The sequence below is a fragment of the Nicotiana attenuata genome, unplaced genomic scaffold, assembly GCF_001879085.1.
Source record: "Nicotiana attenuata strain UT unplaced genomic scaffold, NIATTr2, whole genome shotgun sequence".
Classification (NCBI taxonomy): Eukaryota; Viridiplantae; Streptophyta; class Magnoliopsida; order Solanales; family Solanaceae; genus Nicotiana; species Nicotiana attenuata.
Genome location: NW_017670807.1, coordinates 332,366 through 353,452, shown reverse-complemented (window position 1 = coordinate 353,452; position 21,087 = coordinate 332,366).

Below are 21,087 nucleotides of genomic sequence, written 5' to 3'. Positions count from 1 at the left end.
CACCTAGTCTTAAGGACTAGGTAAGCCTAATAATTTGCGGAAAAACAATAATAAATAATAACATCTAAAATTCTTCTGAAATAAACCCTTTATTCAATGAACATCTTCCCAAAACCCGGTGGTACAAGTCATAAGCTCTACAGAGTTTCACTACCATTTCTAAACACAACCGTATGGAAATAAGTACAGCAATGAGAATGTAAAGTAGGAAGGTGACTCTAAAGCCTGCGAACGCAGCAGCAGTGCTACCTTGAGTCTCCTCGGCAAGAATTCGCATAGCTACTAGCGAACAATACCTCGATCTGCACAAAAAGATGTGCAGAAGTGTAGTATGAGCACACCACAACGGTGCCCAGTAAGTATTAAGACTAACCTCGGTGGAGTAGTGACGAGGAACAGTCAAGACACCTACTGGTCAAATGAAATGAACAGGATATGATAATAAAATATCGAGATAAAGATAACGAGGTAATATCAACAGCGGAGAGAAATAAAATACAAACAGTGGGAACAATAAAGGAAGAACACGGGTAGTAACGAACGACACCAAGTAAATAAGATAACCAAGTAAATCAACACAGACATAACAGGAACAGAGACAAGTAAGAATGTATCCAAATAAGGAAGACAATGCCAACTCAATCACTCACATCAGGCCTAATACACAATCCTGACCATCCCAAATCCTCGATTTCTCACAGCATAATCTCAGCTTCCTAACCATGAGCACACATGGCACCTTGTGCTCGCATATTTTCCATCTCACTCTTAACAGAAGAAAACCCACATGCTATACAATACATAATGTCCGTACAAATGCACTCAAGATGTTCAAGAAGTCTCATTTACCTAATATAAGTAAATTAAGAAAGCCAGCGAGAAAAGATGAAGTTATTTTTAGAATCACTTGAATAAAGAAAGTACCATTTTTAATTGGAATACATCATCGTATGAATTACTCCCTTTACCACGGGATTTAATAATTTATAACTTAGTAGAAGTCCCTTTTAAGTAGAATACAACCTCAGGCGATTAAGGAAGAATTTAGTTGAGAAACTAATTGAGTAAAAAATGTAGAAGTTTCTGAAGTTTGAAGTATTGAAATATATATATATATATATATATATATATATATATGATGTTGACAATACTATGGGTTCCAACACAGAGAATCACAACAGTAAGGGAATCTAACTCGTTAAAACACTTGAATTGATCACAACAATACACACATCAAACAGAAAGTGTACGACATCACCCTTCGCGCTTTTACACTCACAGAATATCCATAGGGGATCTCCTGGGATCCCGTCCCGTAGTCCCGAACGTAAATACTTGGGGGATCTCTCGGTATCCTCAGTATATGAGCTGGGGGATCTCGTGGTATCCTCAATATACATGCTAGGGATCTCTTGGTATCCCGAGGATCTCTTGGTATCCTCAATATAGGTGCTGGGGATCTCTTGGTATCTCGAGGATCTCTTGGTATCCTTAATATACATGCTAGGGATCTCTTGGTATCCCGAGGATCTCTTGGTATCCTCAATATAGGTGCTGGGGATCTCTTGGTATCCCGAGGATCTCTTGGTATGCTCAATATAGGTTCTAGGGATCTCTTGGTATCCCGAGGATCTCTTGTATCCTCAATATAGGTGCTGGGGATCTCTTGGTATCCCGAGCCAATAATCTGAACAATAACATCCCGGCAAGGGAATATCAACAATATAAACAATACATCCCGGCAAGGGAAGCAACAATGTAATTAACACATCCCAGCAAGGGAATCAACAATATAGACAACACATCCCGACAAGGGAATCAATAATTTAGACAATACATCCCGGCAAGGGAATAAACAACAATCCAACAATCCAACAGGGAAGTTACACCACCAAGAGTATGACTTCCTAGCAACAAGAGAATCACGGAGAAACTAAGAAAGCACAATAACCTTATCAAAACAACAAAGAACAGCTAATTCAATTCGGGCAATTAAGGCCAAGTAACAGGTAAGAGTTAGAGAAAGGCTAAAAACATCCTATGGAGAATATAGGGGAAAATTATGCAATTAGATAACTCAATCATAACAGAATACTTCCCATATGATGAACATAAGAACCTAAGAACGCTAAAGGCAAATTTTTCCCACAAATAAGTCCGAACACACACTCGTCACCTCGCGTGAATGGACTACAATTAGCATGGAAGACTCAAATCCTAAGGGGAAGTCCCCCACACAAGGTTAGGCAAGATACTTACCTCGAACCCGCTCAAAATAACCCGACACCACGTCTTGCCACGAGTACTCGACTCCAAATGGCCCAAACCTATTCAATTCAATTTCATAATGTAAATAACACTTCAAGCAACTGATTCTACAATTAAATTCTAAGCTAATGCGCGAATTATGTAAAATAACCAAAATTCCCCTAAGGCCCACATCTCGGAATCGGGTAAAATTTACATTTTCGAAATCCTCATACTCTCACGAGTCTATGCATAACAAGAACACAAAAATTGGAGTTCAATTGACCCCTCAAATTCTCGTTTAAAGTCTCTTAAATCCCAAGCCCTAATTCTTCAATTGTTGGTCTAAATTCCATGATTTACTAGGTAGATTTCACATTAGAAACGAGTTTTAAGACCAAGAATCTTTCCTCTAAGCATTTCCCCTCGAATCCTTCTTCTATCCCCTTCAAAGAGCTCCAAAAACGATTAGAAATGGTGGAAATATACCCTAAAGTCGCGGAACCTCTTTTAAAATAATGCCCAGCAGTTTCCGCATCTACGGTCCCGCTTATGCGGAAAATATACCGCATCTGCGGTTTATGAAGAGATGGCCAAAATTTCGCTTCTGCGGCCGCTTAGCCGCTTCTGCGGTGCCGCACCTGCGGAACCCAAACTGCAGGTGTGGTTATGACAGCACCAGCAGCTGAACCTGCAACTTAAACTCCAAAATTTCCTCCGTCAACCATCCGAATTCACCCCGAGGCCCCCGGGACCTCAACCAAAGGCACCAACAAGTCACAAACCACTACCCAAACTTGCACCAATCCTTAAAACACCTAATACAAAAATCCAAAATCCTCAAAAATACGCTTTCGATCAAAAAGTCTATCAAACCTCGTTCGAATGACCTGAAATTTTGCACACACGTCACATTCAACACTACTCAGCTACTCCAACTTCCGGAATTCCATTCCGACCCTCGGATCAAAATCTCACTATCGAACCGGAAACCTCAAAAATTCAACTTTCGGCATTTCAAGCCTAAATTAGCTACGGACCTCCAAAACGCAATCCGAACGCGCGCCTAAGTTCAAAATCACCATATGAAGCTGTTGGAATCATCAAAAAATCATTCCGGGGCCGTTTACTCAAAAGTCCAATTCAGGTCAAATTCTCACCGCTTAAACTCCCAAAATTAGATTCCTTCTTCCAAAATTTTACTCTGAATAACTGAATTCAACCATGCACGCAAGTTGATACTCGTATTATGAAGCTGTTCCAGACCTTACGCCGCTGAATGGAGCTTAAATTCTCAAAACGACCGGCCGGGTCGTTATAGGGGCTACCGAATGAGTAATTATTTCTATAACCAATCACATTTACCTGTTCCTCATTTTGTGTTGATGCTTGACATTCATGATTCGGATGATTACCTTGACAAACATCACAATTCTCAAGTTGGGATGATGAGTGAGCACCTACCTGAAAAGCCTCAACTTTTTGTGTTAAGGTCGCAATTTGTTGTGTCAATGAATTCAAAGCTTCAACTTGATTTACTCCTGCTGTTTTCTTGATAATCATTCTGTCTGAGGGCCATTGAACAGAATTTTCCGAAATCTCATTAAGCTATTGCATTGCTTCTACAGTAGTTTTTACCATTTTTGATCCTCCTGATGCTGCATCAATTACATTTCTAGTAGAGGGTTTAAGACCGTGATAGAAAATATATAAAATGTCAGGGTCTTGGATACCATGATGTAGGAATTTTCTGAACATTGCTGCTAATCTTTCCCATGCCTGGTATACAGATTCAAAATCTGTCTGCATCAAATTATTGATTTCTTTCTTCATTTTAAATGTTTTTGCAGGTGAAAAATATTTATTAAGAAATTTTTGGGTCATTTGGTCCCATGTTGTAATGGAACCTCTTGGTAGACTTCGTAACCATGTTTTGGCTTTACCTTTTAATGAAAAAGGAAAAAGCCGCAACCTGATAGCATCTGTTGTGACTCCATTGTACTTGCAAGTTTCAACTAATTCAAGAAAATCAATTAAATGGGTGTGAGGATCTTTACTTGCATCACCAGTAAACTGACATGACTGTTGAATGGTTTGAATCAAGCCTGTGCAGATTTCAAAGTTATTTGCTGTAATTGGTGGTCTCCTCACACTTGATTCTCCTTCAAAATATTCTGGCCTTGCATAATCACGGAGTATTCTATCACGTCGTGGTGCTACCTCATCAAACTGTTCTTCTACTTGATGTGGTGGAAGTTGGTTATTGAGTTCTTCGTTCTCCATTTTCTCTGATGTGAAAATTTGAGATCGTGAGGTTTGTTCTTTTCGCAACAACCGCAAAGATTTTTCAATTTCAGGATCGTATTTGACTAGTTCTCTAGAAGAGGAATGGGTCATACACTTTCTGAAATTTCTGCATAAAAGTTAAAATAATTAGACAAAAAAAATCTCAAATTAGTAGTAAAATAATTAATCTGTAGTAGACTTTAGCCAATCCCCGGCAACGGCGGCAAAAATTTGACGAGTGTCTAGCGTATATAAAATTCTAACTCGTACTCTGTCAAATAATAGTATAGAAAGATGTCGAACTCACAGAGATTGGTTTATCTATTCTACGGACGTTTCATGTTTTAATTACTATTTGAGAAAATTAGAAAGAGTTGAGTTGCAAATTAAATAACTAAAAATGCATGAACAGAGCAATAGAAAATATTTTATTTTTCACAAATATAAAAAGGTGTTGGGATCCTGACTTCACTTAATATTTTTATTATATAGTAGATACATTTATACTTCAAACTTCTATTTCTCATAAATGTATAAATGCCTCTCACGATTACATTTATATATTATTACTATAGTTGAACAATTAAATGAACTGCTCTCGATTATACAAATTAATCGTTAAAATGGTAATATTAAAGAACCAGAAATATATACTTGAACTAAAACATGCTCTTTTTCAGTAAGTCCCTTTCGGTTACCCTACTTGTTATAACTGATTACCACGATATTCGCCTCTTTCGATTACAAATAAGTGTAGAATCAATTTTGACATATATGAGCTAGATGTCACTAAATATAGGTTAACATCTATCAATACCAAAATTAAGTATTACTTCTTCTGCCTCTTTCGATTACAAAATTAGTAAGAAGTTAATATATAGTACGAAATAGATAGATGTTAACAAATTAAATAACACCTAACTATAAAGAAGACAAAATTTAAATAAAAAGCTTCAGCTCAAGCATGTGAAATTGAAGAATAATATCTACTATTATATAAAAATATTAAGAACCGTCATTTTCCCAACACAAGAAAAGTTACTCCATACTGAAGCTAGTATTGCTAATGAAAATATTCTTGTCCATTAGATAAGAAAATAGTAAGAAATATTCAGAAAGAATAATCCCCCCTATTAATTAAAAGTAGGATATAGAGTAATTTTCAAAGCTAAAATTTATTAAGAACTAGAAACAAAAGCCACTGTAATGACTGGGCAGAAATTTAAAGAACCGAACAACTGACTGAAATGAAAAGGAAAAGATCTGAAATGGATTCAGTTATCTGCTGAGCTCTCCTTCTCTCGATGCCCCTTTTCCGAATTTCTGAGACGTCCATTTTATAACCACTCCATAACTAGTTATGCTTTGGTTATGAGTTTTGTTATAGGTTGATTATGGATCTTGGTTATGGATCAGTTATGGGTCTGTTATGAAAGTCCCTTCGTATATTGTCTTCTTTGTGCCTTGTTTATTTACTCCATCACAGCTTACTTTTCTCCTTTGTCTCTATTTCTTAAAATCTTCCTTGATTCTGCATCACTTGCTTTGCAATCTTTCCTACATAATTTACTAAAAGTTAGGAAAGAATATGATAATTTCTTTACTTTTACAAAGAAAATTATATATTAAAAATCAAGTAAAATATACTTATCAGTGTGCCTACTGGCCACCCTAAGGGGGAGTGAAGTAGCTACCACCATCAAAGACCAGATACAGGATCTACTCATTAAGGATCCTACTGCATAGTATTTGGTTGATCTGGTAGGACAGGGCAAGACTCGCCAGTTCTACATGGAAGATGGTTTCTTGAAAGTGAAAGGGAACCGTCTTTATGTGCCTAAAGGAGAAGATCTGCGGAGGACTCTTCTGGCGGAATGTCACGATACTCTATGGGTCGGCCATCCCGGTGAAGAACGCACCATGGCATTACTTTTTCGTGCATATTATTAGCCACAAATGGATGATGATGTTGCTCAATATGTGAAGACTTGACTAGTATGCCAGAAAGACAAGTTGGACCGCTTGACACAAGCGGGATTCTTGGAACCACTAGTTGTCGCAAAGAGACCTTGGGAAAGTGTTTCCTTGGATTTCATCACCGGATTGCCCAAGGTCAGAGATCTCACAACTATCTTGGTTGTGGTGGATCGGTTGTCCAAGTATGCTACCTGTATTGCAGCCCCACAATACATCTCAACAGATGATACAAATCGACTCTTCTTCTCTCATGTCGTCAAATATTGGGGCCTGCCCAAAGATATTGTTAGTGATCGCGGCTCACGCTTCACAAGCAACTTTTGGACCCAACTCTTTAAGTGCCTCGGGGCAAAACTGAGTCACAGCTCAAGTTTTCAATCACAATCTGATGGCCAGACGGAGCGGTTTAATGGCATGTTGGAGGAATATCTCCGCCACTTTGTAACCGGATCGCAGAAGAACTGGGTGAAGCTTCTGGATGCTGCTCAACTGTGTTTCAATTCACAAAAGAGCTCTAGTACAAACAAAAGTGCTTTTGAAATTGTTACCGGACAACAACTGCTACTCCCACACGCCGTGAATGCCCCAAACATGTCAAAATCTCCTTGAGCTGCTAGCTTCTCAAAAGAATGGAAACGAAATTTGGAGATAGTGCGGAGCTATCTTGTCAAAGCCCAAAAGCGAATAAAGAGGCATCCTGATCAAAATCGTCGCTTTGTTGAATACCAAGTAGGAGATAAAGTGATGGTCAAAATTCCAAAGCGATACTACGGGGGTCCATGACCCTCGCCTATTAAAATATACATTGGACCCTTGTCCATTGAAAGGCACATTGGAAAAGTTGCATACCGGGTGGATACCCCAGCTTGGTGGAAAATCCATCCCGTCTTCCATGACAGTCTTCTGAAACCTTTTCGGGAAGACATGGAGGATCCTTCACAGAGACAACTCACAATACCAAGTATTCGAGGCCCCAATTCAATAGGGAAAAGGCGTGCTGAAGCTATTCTTGATGATAGAGTGATTCAAACCTCAAAGAAAGATCACCAAGAGTTCTTGGTAAAATGGAAGAGTGTGATGCAGAAGAGAATACTTGGGAGAGAGGAACAAACCTCAAAGACTACAAGAGCCTAATTGATGATTATCTTGAAAGTAAGGCGCCGAGGACGTCGCCAACTCAGGTGGGGGAGAATGTCAGGGACGGCTTTCCAACCATGCCCCATGACCCCTTGGACGCGCCCCGTGGCGTCCTAGTTAGCCTCCCAATGCCTAGAACCACAGACTGCCCCGTGGTCTTGGCTGCACCAAGTGACAAGAGCGCATGTGCCTCTATCGCCCCACCGATATCCATCGCCAGCGCCCAGCCGCATGCAGATGCCAACAGCGCCGCGCGCGCAGACCGTGATGCCAAAGACAAGGTTGCTGACAACAGACCAGTTTCTACCTTGGAGAAAACTAAGTCCTTTTCATTTTAAATATAGAGTAGTTTTATTTCATGTACTTCCATTACGTTCCTCTATTTTAGTTAGGTCTAGTCTTGTAACTTTGGTTTATTTTTTTAAGCACTATTGGGGGGGATCAAGCAATCAAACTTTCTAGCAAGCAAACAATTTTCTGCACTGGTGTCTCTCCCCCTCGACACCGCGTTGCTTTTTGTAACAGCTTTCATTAATGCAATCAAGCTTTCTTTCATTCTCAATTCTCATTTCTGTTCTCTTAATTGCTCTTGACATCTGTTTTCCCGTACTGCACTGACAATCTCGTCTAGCGTACGGAGGGGACCTCAGTTGGCGGATAACAACTGCACTGACATCAGTTGTTTAGCCTTACGTGGCACTTCCAAGGAATCTCAGGAAGGCGCCGCGTAACAAGATATTTTTAAATTTAGTGTCAATGAATTTGGTTACATAACGCTGCCTTAGAAAAGGAGCAACAACCAGCAACAACCAAATATAAATAGTATGCCCCAAATGATCAAAGCCTTTTGGAGGAAAAATATAGGATAAGTGACTTTGAAAAGGTATGTTTGTTTACATTTGTAGAAATACAATGAATATTTTATTATTTTAATAATTTCTTTCTTTTTTGATATTTATGTGTTTATATTTTTTAAGAGGGGGTGCGATCTACTAAAAAGAAAAAGATTGGATTCAGCCTTATGTCTTTGGAGATCATCATATTGTCAAGAAAGAATGATTCCACACTTTGAATTACAGTGGTCAAGATTTGGACGACATGGTATGATTTTTGTACTCCTTTTACATTAGATTATATCATTTTATATATGTATATATGTGAATTTAAATCCCAATATATGTTCTGTTATACATGTTAATTTTTAAACCAATATGTATAACGCCATGTATATCATAAACTCGCATGTATATCAGTATGTTCTAGTGATCCCTCACTTAAATGCCTTACTACTGTGGATTATTTGAGTGGTTACACTTTGGAGAACTAATGTATGGTTAATGCTTCAGGCGAATAGCAAGCTTACCAAGTTGATTTTTCTATTATTGCTTTTAAGGAGTTGAAAGCTCATATGAACTAAACTGATAACATATCTCCTTACATTAGGTAATACAGAATATGATATGCCGAATTTGTGTATAATTGAAGATTATCTGCGTGCCTCCTTATGCCAAAGTAATCGCTCCAGAGTCCATATTTTGTGCAGTTGTATGTTCGTTGTCTAGTGAGAAATTCTGATGTTTTTATCTCCTTGTGTACAATTCTTAATATATCATAGTTTCGGAGGGAAGTTTTAGAATCTTGATTTTCTGCTAGCTATGCATGCCCTTATTTGGTGTTTTACTGTGTGATGAATTACTAATTATAGTTTCTGCAATCTGATACCTGTTTTTCCTAGTATTATTTCTTAGAGAACTATATATATATATATATATATATATATATATATATATATATATATATATATGTAACTAATAGTCGTACTGTCATTTATCACCATATGTACTAATGAAATTAACTGTATAACTGCCATGTATAATTGTATATTAAAACACTCAACTATATGGATATTGTGTATATCTACATGTATATCAAAACCAAAATTTATTAACTACATGTATATATTGTAGTTGAAGTGTTTTTCATGTTCTGACATTTATATTTCTCAAATGTAAGATCTGAATAGCGNTAAAACACATAACTATATGTTTATATTAATTTATTTCATGTATATCAAGGCATTAATTGTATATCATACAATGCTTAACTTGAAACACATCTGTTTTTGCTTAAATACTTAGTTTTTTAAAAATCTTTAATTGTTATATTTACTGAATGAAATATGTTTTTTTTCGTGACAGCATATTGATGTCATCTTCTACTATCTAAGGAAAAAAATAAAGTATGATGTTAACATTCCAAAGTCCTTCACCACAATAAATTTTCCATTTTGTGTTAAGGTAAAATCGTTGTATGATCAATTTCTTGCGAGCAATAGGGACTATGATGTCATCCCTAAGGATCATGAAATAGCTGAGTATATGCGAAGATCATAGCCTTGCAATGTTCCGTGGCACACCGTCGATCATGTACTAATTCCTATAGCTTAAAAGATGAATGGCATTGGATTTTGGGTGTGTTGACTTTTAAGGATAGGTGCATACACGTGTATGATTCCATCAGAGGAGCGCTGCATGATGCTAAAATTTGCGCGGCTGTTGAACCATATGCAGTGTTGATTGCTCGTTTCTTGGCTAGTATAGGATTTTACAGGAAGAGACATAATATTGATTTGACCAATGAACTCTACAAAGACAAACCACTTGCTGATCCGTTAGCTATTCACATGGTTCATGATTTGCCACAACAAGAACATGCGTATGTTTTTGCAATCTATTTTATTTCTTAAAATAATAATATATTATTACAGGGTGTTGAATATTTCTAACTTATCTTCACTTTTTATTGGTGATTGTGGTGTACACGTAGTATCTTTTGCCGAGTATTTTATCCATCAAAGATCAATTCCAGCTGACTTCGATGCAGAGCAACATTGCAAATGACTTGGTACATTATTGTGGGATTATGGCATAACCAAATAAGAGAATGAAGATGTAAGTGAGCCAGAGTTTTCTAATAGAAGTTTCAGAAAAAATGCTCCTGTAACATTGAAGAACAATGAGTCTTATTCTTTAGTTTAGTTATCTATTATTTTGGAATTTGTCAACACATTTGTGTTTTATTTGTGGATTATTATGGCACAATATTTTTAATATATTATTTATCTTTTGCAGGTTAAATGTATCTTTTTCCTTTTTTTTTGTGAAATTAAGAAATTACTAGTATGTAGCATGGGTATTTCAATATTTATGCAATTTTTTAGTTTTTTTTACTGTTTATTCTATTTTTTAAAATTTAGATGTGTATGTCTAAATTTTCTTTCTCATGCTCCTGTCTTTATAACATGTGAGACAACACTCGATAGTGTGTAAATTAAGTTAGACAACAGACAAATATCCTGGACATTAAGCAAGGCAGTAGACAAATATCGGTTTCACAGCACGAGTAGATGGCAAAATCAGGAATTTGAAATGATGGTTGTAGATTAAGAATGCACATATTGAGGAAACATAACCATAACTGGTGAATTACTTATCTTCATTTTCTTTCGGCTATTTTGATAACTAACAGAAATAAATGTTGGCTATGTTGCAATTCCCTCCCCCTAGCTAATACACATTAACTATCTTTTTTTAATACTTAGTATTATTTAAAATTGAACTATTTTGTGTCATGCTATAAATAACATGTATATCGTAAACTAGGTTATGCATACCGGTAAACAAACAACATCAGTATTGTGTATATCTCTATCCCCCATGTATATCAATACTTAATTGTACAACTACATGTATACATTTAATTGAGCTAACATGTATATCTTGATTTGTATATCCGTAACTAACAACACTAGTATTGTGTATATCTCTATCCCCATGTATATCAATACTTAACTGTGCAACTACATGTATACATTTAATTAAGCTAACATGTATATCCTGATACGTATATCCGTGAATTAACTACACCAGTGTTGTGTATATCTTTATCCCCATGTATATCAATACTTAATTGTACAACTACATGTATACATTTATTGAGCTAACATGTATATCTTGTCTTGTTTATCCGTAAACTAACAATACCGGTATTGTGTATATCTCTATCCCCATGTATATCAATACTTAATTGTACAAATACATGTATACATTTGTTTGAGCTAACATGTATATCCTGATATGTATATCCGTGAACTAACAACACTAGTATTGTGTATATTTCTATCCCCATGTATATCAATACTTAATTGTACAAATACATGTATACATTTATTGTATATTTGTATGTATAACAAGCACAGAGATTTATATCCTAACTTGTATATCCTTAAGTAATGTTAAATCTTTCCGTGTCAATAAAATTTAGTGTGCAGTATGACAACATAGTAAAGCAACTTCATATAAAATGATTAAATTATTCAAAATCATGTGTCATAATGCTGTTTACATGTCTATGCAATAATATACATGATGATATACATGTCCTACACAACTTGATGTATTGACCTCGACCAGCTAAATTATATGATACATTTTGATATACATACGAAAATGCAACCTCTAATAAATTAGAACTTGCATATACAAGTGCAAAATTTAAATAACTTGAGTGTACTTGAACACGAAAAATATTTCAATCATTTAATAAACTTGATATATACATAAATCATTTAACTTTAAGGTCATTCAGTGGTGATTAGGTATATTTCTACATGTTCTCCTATTGTGGCCCTCGCGTCCATATTGTTCGCATGAAATCTTTGGCCTCTTAGCTTGTGATTTTGAAACATTCTTGTATCTCACCTGTCGCGCCCATTTTTCTCGCGAAATCGGGTTTAGACATGTGACAACTCTTTTAAGGAGGTATTAAAAGAGGAGAGTCGCCACCTAACAATTTTTAAGGTGCGTTGGGGCACCTATTTGCAAATGACTCTAGTTTAACTGGTCAATGCCACCAAAGATCGGGTAAGGGCTCAAGTTACCTTAAAGAGAAGGTGTTAGGCACTCCTCGAGGTCCACAACTGTGGGTCATGGCCGAACTTAAATTATATGGATTAGTCTATGTGATCAAGTAAGCAAAGAGAGTACAAAATCTAAGAATTTTATTACAAAGAGATCTTGAATAGAGAGGTACAACTATTTTGATTCTAATAGAAAAGAAAAAAAAGGGAGGGGGGGGGGGTCCTAAGTTTTTAGCCTAAAGGATCACCCCGCGCAACATAAATAATATTTCATAACTCCCTTGAGATAGGGTGTTACTCATATTATTCAACGGACACAGACTATCATTTCCTGCTACCCGATTACTATGTTAAAGTTGTTTACCTAAGAGCGCTCTAATTCAATTCTAGTCCGTGCACTACCCGTCCCATATCTATGGTCCAGGAGGTTTTGCACCTCTATTTGGATTGTTCTAGACTTTATCTAAGCTGCTCAAAAATGCAAAACTAGGCAACAAGCAAAACATGTAAAGACTTTGCATAAAAGCAGTAAAGGGCTCACATTGGCCTCCACACTTAAATAGCAAATGCACGCAAACACACATGCCAATTAGGAGGCGGCATAATCCAGAATTTTAAACCTACAAACATGCTTTCTAGGCGATTTTTGAGTCAAAGTATGCGGGCAGTTTCAGATGCAGGATATCGCTCATAGACATAATTATTCAGGTATTACAAGCTGACTATTGCAAGTTTTAAGTTACCAATCCTATATTTGCTATGCCTAGGTAATCTACGCAGTTGAGTATAACAAAATCTATTGGGAAAAGTCCTAGAATTATTCATACGACGTACATGAAGTAGTGCTTGAATGGTCTAGCATTAGCCAATTATAGCGAGCAATCATTTCCTATAGGCAGGATCTCTAGCGCACAGCACTTTAGAGCTTATTTTATCGTCACATCTTAATCCTATAGGCATAATTTCTAGGTGAATAATGCCAAGTATAATAATTGGGAATCCTATAGGCATGATTTCTAGTAGGCGATGAGAACTGAAAGAAACATCAATGACAATTAATTTCTATAGGCAGGTTTTCTAACAACACATAGCAATAAATATAATTGTAGCATTTTCTACTCATGTTTGCTAACAGACAGTGTGTGTGTGTGTGTGTTTCCTCTAACAACATGGTTTCTACAGTGTACATAGTAGTTGAACAACACATATAAAAACTAAATTTACCAAGTCCTATAGGCATATTATCTACCCATTTTTGCGTGCAAATATTAAATTCTACCCATTTCCCTTTTTACAAATACCCCAATCGTTTATACAAAGGTTATTACAGGCCCAATAATGAGTAAAAATACAAATGTTAAACAACAGTGACAATAGGCCCACAGTAGGCTCAAATAAAAATACCCAGCATTGTCGGGCCTTCAGTAACTCTCACACAGCATACCCGGGCCTCTAATATGGGGCCATATCCATCACACAACCCCGGAATCCATATAAGAGCCCAAAGTCGATTTATTCAACCATAGCACCAAGTGTTGCACCACTAAATAAGCCAATTCAAGTATACGACAGATAATAGGATAGAATGGGATGAATAGGGATGGTTTGAGATTTAAGGAATGACTAAGGACCAATCACTAGTGTGTCAGAGTTCACAAGGGTCTCAATTAGTGTAACGATCCGACCGGTCGTTTTGAGAATTTATACTTCGCTCGATAGTTTAGGGGCACAAGTAGCTCCATATGATATTATGACTTGTGTGCAATATTTGAGTTCATTCCGAGTTGATTTGATATGTTTCAGCGCGAGTTTTTGGAAGTCGAAAGTTCGAAAGTTCATTAAGCTTGATTTGAGGTACGTTTCGTCATTTCGATGTTGTTATGCGTGATTTAAGGCCTTAAGTAGGTCCGTATTTTTTTATGGGACTTGTTGGTATGCTCGTACGGGGTCCCGAGGGGCTCGGGTGAGTTTCGGATAGGTTTGGATTGTGTTGCGCTCGTTTTTCTTATGTTTCGACGTCGTTTCTTCAAGCATAAATCGTACCACATTAAAAAAAACAAATGAACTCCGATTTCTGTTTTGATTGAAGCATTAGATCAGTATCATAATTAAGGATCCATAGCAAAAAGAATCGTCAAATTTGGACATCGTATGAGAATTTTATGGTCATTTTACTAAGAATTGAGCTACCAGATTTTTCAGATTAATTACGAAATTGCCACTAACTTCATATTTAAAAATCTGCATTATTTCCAAATATTGAAACTAACATATCTCCTTCATTATAAGGTCAAATGGAGTGATTTAAAAGCCTAACTTGACTTAAATTTCACAAGGAATCCATTGGAGGCATCAAAAGCGAGTTTTGGAATCGTTTGGCATGCAAAACGAGGCAAAATAGCTGGGCAAAAATACTTAATATCGAAATTTTGTTCATTTCATCATATTTTGAGTTGGGCAGCTCGGATTTGGACAATTTTTGGAGGTGATTTTCACTATATGGGTTGGGGTAAGTGTTATATACTCGATTTTGGTTATATTTCATAAATCCATCTTCATTTTAGGCATTTGATTGATGATTTTAAAGTGAAATTTGGGGGTTTTGTCTAAAATTTCATAAAGTGAATTTTTGAGTTTTGAATATCGATTCAGAGTCGGATTTGAGTGAAACTAGTATGGTTGGACTTGTAATTGAATGGGTGTTCGGTTTTTGTAAATTTTGTCGGGTTTCGAGGTGTGGTCCCGGGGAGTTGACTTTTGTTGATTTTTGCAAATTGTATAAGGATCATAGCTTTGTTAATTGAAATTATTTTCTCTTGCATTGTTTGATGTATATAAGTGTTCTTTGGATAGATTGGGCCAAGCGATGGTGAATTTCTAAAGGAAAAGCTAAATTAGGTATTGAGTTGGTCGAATTGAGGTAAGTATCTTGCCTAACCTTGTGTGGGGGATTTCCCCTTAGGATTTGAGTCTTCTATGTTGATTGTAGTTCGTGTATACGAGGTGACGAGCGAATGCTCGGACTTAGTTATGGAAAGTTGGCCTTTTAGGGTTCTTAGGTCCTTATATTCACTGAGTATCAAGTTGTTCTTGATATGACTGAGTTTCCTATTTACTAGTTTCACCTCTACATGCTTAATTGGAATTAATTTCTTTATGATTCACTCTTATTGCCTATTTGACTCTTACTTGACTTAACTGAAGATTTTTACCTCTCCTATTGTCATGCTATCTTTTCATAACTCCCTATCTTTATATGAAATTATTATTATCTCATCCTATAATTGTGTAGTCTTAATTGAGGTTGCGATTATATTTTCGCCTCTTATCCTTAATTTGAATTGTTGAATAACCTTCGTAATTGCTCAACATCAAAAGGAGTTAGATATCCTATATTTCAGCTGACATAGCATTATTTTGAATTATTTGACTCGTGTTAGCTTCCTTGTTGTTGAAATGTATACTGTGGGATCGTTGTTACATTATAGTTTTTCCCTTGTTAAGCTGTTCTCTTTACGCCTAGCATTCTTTACTGTGGTTATTCCATGTGAATGAGTTCTACCGTTTCTTTGTGATTTAAAGTTCTTGAGTTGATTTACTTGCCGTAGTTTGTATTATTGTCATTTTTGCTGTTGTACTTGTTGTGGTGATGCACGAGGTTTCTACCGTGTTGTAGTTGTTATCTGTGTTAGTTGCGCTACATATTTACTTTGGGACTACGGAATGGTATTCCGGGAGATCCCCCTATTCTGCATATTTACTTTGGGACTATGGAACGGTATTCTGGGAGATCCCCATGTTCTGCGTATTCACATTGGGACAACGGAACGGTATTCTGGGAGACCCCCCCTATCCTACATATTTACTTTGGGACTACAGAATGGTATCCCGGGAGATCCCCCTGAATATTTACTTTGGGACTACGGAACGGTATTCCAGGAGATCCCCTGTATATTTACTTTGGGACTACGGAACGGTATTCTGGGAGATCCCCCTACAAACATTCTGTGTGTTGTCCGTTCTTTTCCTTATGCTTACTAACTGGTATGAACTATGTTAGGACACTTGCACAAGCATACACATAGCTAAGCACCCTTATCGGATAAGAGGTTTTTCTTGATATTGTTGGGTATATATGCACACCCTTGTTTACTTGCCTTCTATGTGAGAAGGCTCTATTTGGCACGTGAGGCATCAATGCGGTTATGAGGTGTGATAAGGGCACAGGATGCCAAGTGTTAGGGTTTTAGGATTGAGACCTGTGAGTTGTAATTTATCCGAGGTTCGATACTTCGTGAAGGTTGTTGACTAAAATCAAATGTGAAATCTATCGTAGTTCTTGAGTTATTATTTGTCCTTGCTGTATCAGTGGTTTCGGATTTAGGTTGTGTTTCCGCTCACTCTTCTGTGTCATTATTATGGTATTCCGCTGATACTTGTCATGTTCCCCTCTTTTATTGTAATTACTGTATTGTTAGTCATATTGCGTAGTATTCATGTAGAAATCATTCACTGTTGTTCCTATACTTATATTTGTTCAAGTTATTAAACCAGTAGGTGTCTTGACTGTTCCTCGTCACTAATCCACCGAGGTTAGTCTTGATAGTTACTGGGCACCGCAGTGGTGTGCTCATTCTACACTTTTGTACATTTTTGTACAGATCCAAGTATTGGATCGCTAGTAGCTGTGTGGACCGTTGCTGTGGAGACTCAAGGTAAACCTGTTGCTGCGTTCGCAAGCTTTGGAGTCACCTTCTTATTTTGTATTTACATTGTTCACTCTTATTTCGAGACAGTTGTATTTTAGAGGTTTTCTAGATAACTCTGTAGAGCTTATGACTTGTACTACCGGTTTTGGGAAATTGTAAGTTTTTTTTGTGGAGATTTCTATATCGATACTGTTAGATTTTCCTTATTATTGTTGTTATTCAGTAAATGTTAGGCTTACCTAGTCCCTAAGACTAGGTGCCATCACGATACCCAACGAAGGGGAAATTGGGTCGTGACAATTGGACCCCGAGCAGTGCTTACACTAGAGTGGTCAACAGTAGAACGTAGGTAGCCTTGGCTTTCAGCCGGCTAAGAATGAGAGCTTAAGAAAGCACAAATGATAAGTGAAGGATAGTAAACCAAGGTTGAGAGACAAAGCTGAGGGATACAAACATAGTCAAGTTGAGCACATAGAGCAGATTATCAAAGAGGCCTTAGGGCTTTTGAATAGACTTAGCAAAGATTCAGAAGAACAAGTTTAACACATAGTGCATAAGTAGTCACACATCATCAAAACAGGTTTGCAGGATTTGTGAAAGTAGCATACACAGACTCATAATAAAGGAAAAGGTTCAAATTATGCTAAGCGAGGTCTTAGTGTTACAAGAGAGAATCATATTAATTGGCAACAGAATTTATGTATGATAAGAACAGATTATTGCAACTACTGGGAAGTCAAGGAGATCAAAACATGCTAAAGGCATACTAACAGGATCAAACATGCAATATAGTCATGATATTATCGCAACAATTCAGAATAGGATAGGAAACAGACTTGTGCCATATAGTGAGTGTACATACTCTTGGTTTGAACACAATTGACTAGTCGACTAAAAGGGATACAAATTATGCAGGTAAAACATGTTCAAGTAATAGGATTGATAGCCTAAAGCAAAATTAAATAACAAAGAGATGCTGAAGAATGCAAAGGTCCTAAACAGCAGTAAATTGCAACGCATAGGCTAGATGAACTTGAAAGGAATCTAATTTACTCAAACTCATGTTTAGGCATGCTTTGAACTATCAACAATATGAAGTAATAATTAAGGAGAATCAAAATTGAAGTAGAACAAACAGAATTAAACACAAAAAAACAAACCAGAAGACTTATTAAACTAACGAACTTCAGAGGTGAAGACTTATGCAAAAATGCAGATACATAGGGACGGATTTACAAAGGTCCAGTAACTCACCAGTTAACGAAGAACAGTAAAGAACAAACTTCCACAAAAATCCAAAATCCCAATGCGTCAAAGTTTCGAAGAGCTTCGATGAACTCAGGGCAATGCTCTCACCAAGAACAGGTTGAGTAACAAGGTGTTAATGGCCTTGGGTTTCAGCCGGCCAATACAGAATAAAGAACAAGAGAGTAGCAAAATCCCAATTTTAGTGAAGAAAATTGATTCAAAAGTCTGTCCCCAGAAGGGAAAATGAGGGGATTTATATAGTAGCCAAAAATCGAACAAACACATAAGGAAACGAAGTAAATTAAACAACAAATAAGGAAAGAAAACATGCAAATCAATTTGAAATCGATTTAAGAGAGAAATTCGGTAAACCTTAGTTTTTAGGGAAAGTGTAAATCAGCAGAAATCCAAACGAGATCGGACTCACACAATATAGTATTGAACGTGTGTAGACGAGATATGGCCCAGATTCAAAAGATTGGAATCGATCGGACATAATCGGAGAGGTAGTACTTGCCATGTTTAGGGAAGTACTAATTGATACCATGGAGAATCAACCAGTAGCGGAAAAACACAGATTTGGCAAGTAAATGAGGGGATAATCCCATTAGGAGAGAGATCAGGGAAGGGCGGCGATTAGGGTTCTTCAGAGAAGGGGGAAGGGTTTCAAGGCGGCGGGTTAAAGGGAATGTGGATTAGGGTTCGGGGTTGGGTAATTAAAAGGGGTAGGTTGATTGTGGGCTGTTGATCTTAGAGATCAACGACCAATATTTTAAAGAGGGATTGGGGCGAATTAATTAAATCGGTATGGGTAGTGGGTTACTGGTGTTGGGCTGGAGGTTATTGGGCTAGAGTATTGGGCCTTTTGGTCTGAGAATTGGTTTAACAATTGGGCCAGCTCTTTTAAATAGAAATTAAAACGAAAATAATTTAATAAAATAGCTAAATAAATATATAAAAATACTACTTATGCAAGCTAATACTTTAAACAATGATAGAAGGCTATAAAAAATGTAAAATATTATTTCGACCCTAAATGAAATGTCAATTGCAATAGGAATGCAAAATATGGGCTACTATTGCAAATTTAAATAAATAGCTTACATTGTAAAAATAATTATATGAAATGAAATGAAAAATATTATGAAACATGTATGAGGATGCAAAAATAGTAATTTGGATGATTAAGGCATCACAAATAATTCATAGGTATAATTACTGAATAAAATTTATGTATTTTAATGCAAGAAAATTAATTTAAAAGCTCTAAAATTATGAAAAATTATAAAAAGTGCTTGCGTAAATCTTGTAAATTAAATAATAATGCAAAATGATATTTTGAAAGTATATATATTATTTGAAAAATATATGAGGGCAAAGTTGGGTATCAACATCACCTTCTTAGGTCTTCTAGGCATCTTATTCCCGACTGGTGGCAACACAACTTGTTCTAATACCTCTACAGGTATTGTCCATGTACTTTCATCTGGAAGAGGATAAATTGGAATGTCTTATGCTTTCAACATGTATTCATTGCTGTTGTACATAGAGCAGTAATCTTCACCCTCCAAGTTTTTTGACCTCAAAATCGCCTACGTATGCGGACAAGGGATTTGATCTAACTGGAACCTTCTACAACTACATGTCCTTTCCCTAAGGCAAATGATGAAAAACCTCTTGTCAATAACTGAACGTAAGTCTTCAGTTGATGGTCTCACCTATATTTTGTAGAAAAACAAGATTAGTCATGACTTTATGTAACTAATCCAAAAGATTAACCCTATTGAGTGTTTCTGTAGATAAACATGATTTTGAAATAAGGAACATATTATATAATATAAACATACCATCATATACTGTGATGCATCAAGATTTTCATCCAGTATAGCATTATATTTTACGGTAAGCTTTGTAAATGTCGCTTGTGTAGTGCTTCAATTTGTGTAGTTCCACCTGTTGATCAACATTCGAATTTCTTCCAGTAATTGTTGTATCGGAAGTTCCCTCGCTTCCTTAGTTGCTGAATTTAATGACTCTGCAATGTTGGAAGTCATTATCATTGTCCTGTTGACTTTCGCATGCGCTCTACACCACATGTGATACCCAATATCAAATAAGTAATCCTTCACTCTTCCATCTATTTGTTCCATCTCTGACATATGGTGATTAAACTCTTGAATGGTCTATGCTCTTGCCGTAGCAAAAAATATCTCTCTTAGGTCTTCTTGGCTCCTCTTATATCTGTCTTTTATGTTATTCCAGAGATGCCATATACAAACACAATGAGAAACTTGAGTATATACTATTGAAGCTGCCTTCGCTATGCTCTCATTTCTGTCTGATACAATGCACATGTCATCTCTGTCACCGAACGCTTCTTTGAACCTTTCAAAGAACCCACCTCCATGAGGAATCATTCTCCTTATCAACAATTGCATATGCAAGTGGTAAAATCTTGCTTGTTTACAATATGTTAATTATATTTATTCAACAAAGTGCTTATTGTCGCGCCTTATTTTCTCGTAAAATCCGGTTTCGACGTGTGACAACTCTTTTAAGGAAGGT